Genomic DNA, 9,647 nt, shown 5'->3' on the forward strand with positions numbered 1-9,647 from the left:
ATCAAGTCTATGGAGAATTATGAATTTGGAGAGCACCTTAAGAAGCAACTAAGCCCCCAAACAAAATTAGGAGTTGGCCACCTATCCCATTAGCCTCTCTACCACTGCCATTTCTGATGTGAACAGTATTCAGGGGTTGGGCTGACACCAAAAAGCCAAAATGCAATAAATGTCATTCTTCCTCCCTAAGTTTTAGTTACTGCTGGAGGAAGTCATGACCAAATCATCCAAACTTCAGCAAACTAGCTTCTGAAGTACTAAAATGTCTAAAAACTAATTCAAGAACCAAGCCCATGAATTCCTAAAGGTGAAATATAGGGAAATGTGGTTTGGAGGGCATAAAAAGATCTCTAGCGAAGCTCCCTAAAGTAGGCCAAAAGCTTGACACCTAGCTTGGGATGATATCTCCTACTCTTTGAAGCTCAAATTTTAGTTGCAGCAACCAAGTTCTAGCCCCATGTCTGCTTTGATCTTATTGGCTGAGATCAATCTCCAAATCTCAGCACTTAATGACATTACTGAAAGAAGATAAAATACCCAAAAGCAAATCATACCATTTTGGCCAAATCCTAGGTTAGATGCTCTAAATTTTAGCTCCATTTGACATTACCCAAAGGAGCTCACACTATTTTTGGCCAAATCTCATGATGGATATTCTAAAAATTCCCTTACTAATCAAACCCAACGTTTTTGGCTTTTGCTAATTCTTCCCTAAGCTTCACTATAAAAGGAAAGCATCATCTACTCATCAAAGGGGAACGAAATCCTCTAAAAGTCTCCATCAATCTTGCTATTTTCAACCCTTAATTCAGAAATAATTTCCTTTTTAGTTCATAAATGCCCATACTCATCAACTCACAAACATTCTTTCTATTTTCTAACAAAACCCAACACCATAAAGGTCTTATGATTAGCTACAATCAGTTTCTCACCACCATGGTAAAAAATAGCCAAGTTCTTTTACCATTTTATTCACACATCACCATATATTTGCTCACCCACTCATATAAGAGTAGTTTCCATCACTTATCACACACCCTTCCACATATTCCATCATGGGCATAAGAACCTTGGTTAAATATTTGCTGCACTAAGCTGGGGGTCTTTCTCTCCCTTCATTCCATCCTAATTTTCCCTCTTTTACTTTTAATTATGAAGTCTTTAATCCTTATTTATTGCTATTATAATGAAGGCTGTAAGGGCAGGTTTTGGCTCCTAAGCCCAAAAGATGAATGGGTTAAGGCCCAAAAAGCCCCACACAATGAATTTGTAGAGAGTGAGCTTAAAAGCTAGGCTTCAATGGATCAGGCAACACGCACAGTGGATTAATGATACTAAGAAAGCAAAGAAAGGCAAGTTCTAATCTACAGAAGCGTAAAAGAAGCGTTTTTCTAACGATACTAAGAAAGCAAACCTCGCTTAGTATTTTCTGATACACTCAAACAAGCAGAGATTAGAAAAACCTTGCTTTTTAATTAATCAAATTAACATGCAAAGTGTGTGGTAGCACAAACAAATCACCAATAAACTAATTATGCAGCGGAAAATAAATAACATGGTGATTTGTTTACGAATGGGGAAAACCTAACGATAAAAATCCCACCCGGTGATTTTCAGGTCATCACTCCTGAAATTCCAGTATTATCAAAATAAGCGGTTACAAGTAAAGGAATCCCAGTACCTAATACCAACCTGCAGTTGAACCCTTACCCCAATACCCAATTGGACTTGTTCTATAGTGACAATTTCCCTTTTCGATGCACAGCTCCTAAATACGTGACTAACCAATGCGCGAATCCTAATATGCGACTTCAATCACCAACTAAAGAAGGTTATTGGCTACAAAGTTCTTCAATTAATCCCAACGATGAAGATCAAGAAGATGCTTGATCACAAAACCCTACGGTGCACATACACAGCAATTTCTTCACAAGAATGATGAATTAGGGCAAAAACTTTGTCTTTAGTTACAAATTGCTTGAACAAACTTTGCTCAACACTTGTGCAACTTATGTACACTTTGACGACCCTTAAAATAATCCTTTTATATGTCTAGGGTTAGAAGAGAAGAAGGCCCAAACACATAATCACGGATTAGAGTCAAAACAGAACTGGAATTCTGTTTTTCATAAAGCTTGACAGATAGCTGTCTGTCGAGGTGCTGTCAAGCAGCTGTCGAGCCTCGAGGCTGGAACAGCTTCTTAAGCTTGATGGATAGCTAGTTGTTGAGCTAGCTATTGAGCTTTAATGAACAACACTTCTTCAGCTTAAATCTTGGATAGACTTGCATGTCTTCAACCCTTGATTTTGAAACACAGTTTCTTGAAGTATTAAACACATCCTAGATCTACTTAAATACAAGTAAAGTGCGTTTTGTCAAAGGATAAGCCAATTACATAAAATAGTGACATATGTTCCTAACAAGTAAATCACATATGTCCTAACAATCCCCCCCTTTGGCAATCCGTGACAAAACCACAACAAACAAATAAACATATGAGAGAAGTCATAAATCACTCAACTCATATTTACTTGTTGAATACAATAAAATCTATTCTGACATAAACTTTTGAAAAACTTTGCAAGAGCAAAGTTTATGGTAAGAAGACTTTGACAACCTGTATTTTTGAAACACTTTTAAACAAAACTCATCAAGGCATCTTTGTATGAAATAGAAATAATAGATTGCATACACGTAATAAGAAGCATATGCATAAAGAGAGAAAAGAAACAATACATGTAAGGGTAGGTGAAAGAAACATACATTAACATATAAAAAGAAGATAAATACAATGTATGTGAAAATGGTCACAAGACCCATGTACAAGAATAAATGTATCTAAAATAGAGAAAAGAAAAAGATACATGTAATCCTCACTACATCCCTCAGATATTAACACTCCCCCTAACAAAATGTCCTATACTAACTCTCCCCCTAAGAATGAATACTCTCATATCCAAAACTACTTCCCCTTTTTGTCACGAGTGACAAAGGGTAAGAGTGTTAAGTAGACATCGCATCAGTAAAGCTAGCATCTCCATTATCATCATCTAAAGCATCATCGTCATCATCCTCAGACTCAGAAGCCACTGGAGGAGGTGGTGGAGGAGAAGCCTCAGGAGCATAACCACCCATGGTCGCTTGTCACCGTGCAATACGACTGACATGAACGTTCACTTGATACAACTCTGTAGAGAGTGTATCAAGGTGAGCATCCATGTGCTGCAGCTACGCCATGATGTCTCCTAGAGTCACATCGCCCGAAGAAGAAGAGGGAGAGGATGTGGATGGAGCAAAATGAGACGGAGCAGAACGGGAAGGAGGAGCTGCTGAATCCGACTGTTGAGACCAAAACTGCGCCTCGCTACGTTTAACGGTAGCGTAGTCTATGACACACATGACAAGAAATGGTCGGAAGAGGGAAAAGGAACAGAAAAGTGGCATAGAATCTGCGTGATAGCCGAAGGGAAAATGAGCTTATCACGGGTAGCCGTATCCTTATACACATCTAAGATAGAAAGAATGAAATGTGAAGGAAAATCTATAATGAGGTGCTCTAATAAAGAAAGCAAAAATCGAGCACGAGGCTCTGTGATAAAGTTATAGTGAGAGAGTGGGTGCAAAACAAAAGTCATCACCATGTTCATGAATCTAAGACTTTTAGCAAAAGGTTAACATGGTGTGAATTGACGATCACCCCAATTTGTGGGACGCTCACAGAAAGCGGAAATCATCTCTTCTTTGGACACAGTCCGTAGACACTCACAACCAGGGTAGTCAGGATGCTTTACCCTTGGAACATGAAGCACATCCGCAACAAACTGTGGTGTGACTACAATGCGCGTACCTCGAACGCGAGTAGAAAAGAGAGGTACTGAAAAATCGAAACCATGCATGTTGGAGTAAAACTCCTGGATCAGCACGGTCGGACAAGTGACCGAGACATCACACAGTGACTCCCATCCCCGACTCTGAATGATAGTGGGAAGGTCAGTGTCGGCGAAGTCCACCAAAATGACTCAGCGTTCCGAATGAACACCTTGTTGAGAAAAGTTCTCCGAGAAGTCCTTTTGGGCATCCTCATCACAGAACTGAATATGAGAAGGAGTCGGATCAGAAGAAGACGATGTCCTAGAATGCAAAGGGTTCTAGAACAGAGTTGACTTATGCTTAGGTGCCATAGACACGACTAACGTAAACAGAAGGAGGGGGGGGGGGAGAGAGAGAAAGACAATCAGAAAAGCTCCAAAGCAGTTCAAATATAACAAGTATATTGAAAAGAAAGTATGTATGCATGGAGAATTCATGAACATGTGATATGCAAAAGAAATTGCATCATGTGCTCAGCTCAATCCAATCCTACCTGCACACAATCAATTGCACACATCTAAAATGCATGATAATACTGTTATTATGCTAATGTGATGCAATGCATGAGATTTTAAACTCATTAAAGCAAAACCCAGCCCAAAATTTCAACAAACACTCATTAATTTTGAAAAACCCCAAAATTTTTCAAAGCCCCAAAAACTTAGGTTTTAGAGAATGAAATGCATGAGGGATTAGAGACATACCAAGTGAAGAAAAACTTGATTAAGCTCGAGAATTCCTTGGGAAAGAGGTTAAGAGTGAGTGAGAAAGGTTTGGGAGGTGGAAAGATAGAAGTATTGAGAGAAAGATCGAAAGAAATGAGGTTCGGATCGCACGAGGAAGTATAAATATAACCTCAGTAAAGCTCGACAGATGAGGTGTCGAGAAAGGTGTCGAGGATTTTGCCGTCAACAGATACAGGTGTCGAGCAAGTGTTGAGGTACAAAAACATTAGACACAAGAGATGAGGCTCGATCGATCCACCAGGTGTCGAGAAGCTATTGAGGATCTAGGAACTTTTTCGTTCGATCCACCAGCTGTCGAGGATCTGTCGAGATTGCAATAAGAAAAGACCTTAAGAGCTTGACAGATAGCCAGGTGTTGAGGAGGTATCGAGGACGTGACGAGATTGCTTAAAAACAGTTTTTCAAGAAGGGAAAAACACAGATATGAATGCAATCAAGCATGCAACTCAACCAAAGATCCAATCAACATTTTAAGTTCTCAAAATCATCTCTCAACAAAAATTTTAAGCACAATGATCCCAAAAACACACACACACACACACAACAAGTCTAACCAATTTTATATTTCAAAAACAAGTCAAGACAATTTAGTGAGCATACATTAACACATGTAAAACCTTGTGATGGCCAAATCATATTGTACCTGCACATGTATCAAAAATAGCAAAGAATGTTGCGTGTTGTGTGTGAAAAAGATCGCAAGATTGCATAAGTGTATGCATGTTATGACGATTTGAGATATGAGAAAATAACTTTAACTCACACACTATCATAACTGTTTGATGGGGACTATCACATTCGACGTACATCCTATAACTCCACAATAATGACAGAGATGCTGCTTCTTTTGTTTAGGCTTTTGAGAGTTAGCCTTCTTAGCCCTGGGATTCTTATCTTCCTTCTTATTTTGCTTAGGGAGTGCTCCTAAGATAGATTTTCCCTTGTCTAAGTTCTCACTAGCTAAAACAGTTTTAACATTATTGTTCTCAATTTCAACATTATTGTTAGGAGGAACAAAAATAGTAATACTAGTAGAAGCAATATTAGAGGAAGAGAAACCATACCCTAAACTTGTTCGATCAGAAGTAGATTTCTGAAGATTGAGCATCTCATCAAGCTTTGCACTTGAAGTCCTCTCCAATTATGCTTTGACTTGAAACAGCTCTGCTTCAAGCATCTTGGTCTTCTTAGCTAAGAAATTATTCTCGTACCTCAGTGCTCCAATAGTCTAATTAGCCTCATCAAACTTTGTGGAAAGCTCTTCACAATCAAGTTCCACATCACTGAGCTTCTTGGTGGTCAGCCTGTAAAGTTTCTCATGTTTCTCAGAAAGCTTGTATAATTTCTCATAGGCTGTATGGATATCATCTTGATCGTCCATCTTCTCAAACTTGGATTCCACCAATTTCTCTTCTTCAACCACATCTTCAACAATCCCATCAGTAGGATTAACAATGGCAGTGAAGGCATTCAAGATTCCGTCATCCTCATTATCGGAATCATTCTTAGGCTTGGTGTCGCTCAAGGTAGCAGCAAGTGCCTTGCTCTTCCCAATGCTCTTGAGATATATAGGACACTCTTTCATGTGACTGAAGCCTTGACACCCAAAGCACTTAGGTCTTGCAGGAACAGTGTACTGACCGCCATCCCTTGCATCCTTCTTCCCTTTGTCTTGGATTTTGAACTGAGAAAAACTGGATTGCCTACGGTCCTTGTCGAAGCCCTTTCCATTGGCATTCTTCATAAACTTCTTGAACTGCTTGGTAATGTAGGACTTCATCTTAGAATCTTCATAATCTGAAGACTCATCTGTCTCACTGCTCTTGGCCTTCAATGCCATGCTCTTGCCTTTACCCGTCTTGCCAATCCTAGTCAACCTTAGCTCGTAGGTCTACAGATTTCCAACCAACTCTATTAAAGGAATCTTGTCAATGTCCTTTGATTCCTCGATTGCCGTAATCTTAGCATGGAATCTCTCAAGTAAAGATCTGAGCACCTTTCTCACAATCTTAAGTTCAGGAATGGTTTTCCCAAGATTGAAAGCCGAGTTCACTATGTCCTTGAGCTTGGCATAGAACTCATCGAACGACTCATTCTCCTCCATCTTAATCTCTTCGAAGCTTGTAGTGAGCCTCTGAAACTTTGAATCCATAGCAGCCTTTATTCCCTCATAGGTTGTCTAGAGGATGGTCCATGCTTCCTTAGCAGTTTCAGTGGAGGATATCTTCTTGAACTCCTCATTGGTGACCGCACTGAATAAGGCATTCAACGCTCTGCTGTTAAAGTTTGCCGCCTTGATCTTGGCATCATCCCAGTCGGCCGGCGCTTCCTTCGGCTTGGTTTAGCCTATCTCAACAGCTTGCCACACTTTCTCATTTAAAGACTGCAAGAAAGCTCTTATGCGTACTTTCCAGTATGCATAGTTAGTTCCATCAAATAAAGGAGGTATGATTAACGATTGTCCTCTATCCATGACAAACAGGGTCAATGGATCAACATAGCAAAGATTAAACCCTAACTAGAGTGTGCCTGCTCTGATACCACTTGATAGGTCAAAAACGAATTGACCCTTTGTGATAAATTAATTGATCAATTAGTCAAGTTTATTAATTAATCAAATTAACATGCAAAGCGCGTGGTAGCATAAACAAATCACCAATAAACTAATTAGGTAGCGGAAAATAAATAACACGATGATTTGTTTACAAATGGAGAAAACCTAACGGCAAAAACCCCATCGGGTGATTTTCAGGTCATCATTCCCGAAATTCCACTATTATCAAAACAAGTGGTTACAAGTAAAGGAATCCTAGTACCTTATACCAACCTACTGTTGAACCCTTACCCCAATATCCAATTGGACTTGTTCTGTAGTAACAATTTCCCTTTTCGATGCACGGCTCCCAAGTACATGACTAACCAATGCGCGGATCCCAGTACGCGACTTCAATCACCAACTAAAGAAGGTTATTGGTTGCAAAGTTCTTTAGTTCGTCCCAACGATGAAGATCAAGAAGATGCTTGATCACAAAACCCTACGGTGCACACACACAACAACTTCTTCACAAGAGTGATGAACTAAGGCAAAAACTTTGTCTTCGATTACAAATTGCTTAAACAAACTTTGCTCAACACTTGTGCAACTTGTGTACACTTTATGGCATTTAAAATAATCCTTTTATATGTCTAGGATTATAAGAGAAGAAGGTCCAAACACATAATCATGGATTACAGTCAAAATAGAACTGGAATTCTGTTTTTCATAAAGCTCGACAGATAGCTGTCTGTCAAGGTGCTATCGAGCAGCTGTAGAGCCTCGGGCTGGAATAGTTTCTTAAGCTCGATGGATAGTTAGTTGTCGAGTTTTAATGAACAACACTTCTTTAGCTTGAATCTTGGACAGACTTGCATGTCTTCAACACTTGATCTTGAAACACAGTTTCTTGAAGTATTAAATACATCCTAGATCTACCCAAATACAAATAAAGTACGTTTTGTCAAAGGATAAGCCAATTACATAAAATAGTGACATATGTTCCTAACAAGTGAATCACATATGTCCTAACAAAAATTAAAGGTTATCTTGTAAAAGGCAAAAGAGAGAAAGTACCGTTCCCATTGATCTGTCATCTAAGCATGAACTGTGTTTTATGATGAAGTCCGCATTTAAGGTTATGGACACATGTTTGTGGTACCTTGACAGTGGTTGCTCAAGACACTTGACTGGAGACCGATCTCTTTTCAAGGTTTTCGAGTCTAAGAAATGTGGCAATGTCACTTTTGGTGATGGTAGCAAATCACAGATTAAAGGAAAGGGAATCATCTCTTTACTTGGACTGCCGGACATTGCAAATGTTCTATATGTAGAAGGTTTGAGAGTGAACCTGTTGAACATAAGTTAGATATGTGATCAAGACTTCATGGTGCTATTTTCAAAGGGAAAATGTCTTGTCATGGATGAGTTAGGAAAGAAACTCATAAGTGGTATCCGCACTCTAGACAATTGTTATGGATTGGTTCCTGATGCTGATATTTGTGCAATAGCATTCATTTACTAAATGAAGATCTATGGCACCAACGGATAGGACATGCTAGTTACAAACATTTCTCTATTGTATCTAAGCATGAATCAGTCTTAGGGATACCAAAGCTTAGTAGAATGAGCAATGTGGTGTGTGGACCATGTCAGCTTGGGAAACAGATGAAAGCTAAGCATTTGGGCACTTAGACATCTACTACATCTAGACCATTGGAGCTTCTACATCTGGATCTTATAGGTCCAACTAGAACCGAGTCTCTTGGTGGTAAGAGATACATCATGGTTGTGGTAGACGACTTCACTAGGTACACTTGGGTTATCCTCCTACGATCCAAGTCAGATGCTCCTGAGCACATTGAAGCCTTGTGTACAAGATTGCAGAATGAAAAGAGCCTGAAGATTGATCAAATTCGAAGTGATCATGGTAAAGAATTCGAGAACTCATATATAGAGTCCTTCTGCACAAGATCAGGTTGAACCCACTAAAGTTGAGGAAGTTCTTTAGGATGAAAGCTGGGTTGAAGCAATGCATGATGAACTGCTTCAGTTTCAAAGGAATGATGTCTGGACTCTAGTACTTAGACCAGAGGGTGAGCACATCATCGGTACAAAGTGGATATTTCGCAATAAGACTGATGAGGAGGGCAATGTGATTTGCAACAAGGCTCATCTTATAGCTTAAGGATACTCATAAATGGAAGGATTCGACTATGATGAAACATTTTCCCCAGTTGCCCGTATGGAATCCATTAGAATTCTCCTAGCCTTAGCCTGTCACCTAAAATTCAAGCTTTACTAGATGAAAGTAAAGACTGCTTTCTTGAATAGGCTACTTAAAGAAGATGTCTATGCGGCTCAACCAAAAGGATTCATTGATCCATACTTCCTTGATCATGTGTTGTACATCAAGAAGACATTTTATGGGTTGAAACAAGCCCCTAGAGCTTGGTATGATAGGCTCACACAATACTTGGTGTCACATGGGTTCACA

This window comes from Quercus robur, chromosome 12 (assembly GCF_932294415.1).
Source record: "Quercus robur chromosome 12, dhQueRobu3.1, whole genome shotgun sequence".
NCBI lineage: Eukaryota > Viridiplantae > Streptophyta > Magnoliopsida > Fagales > Fagaceae > Quercus > Quercus robur.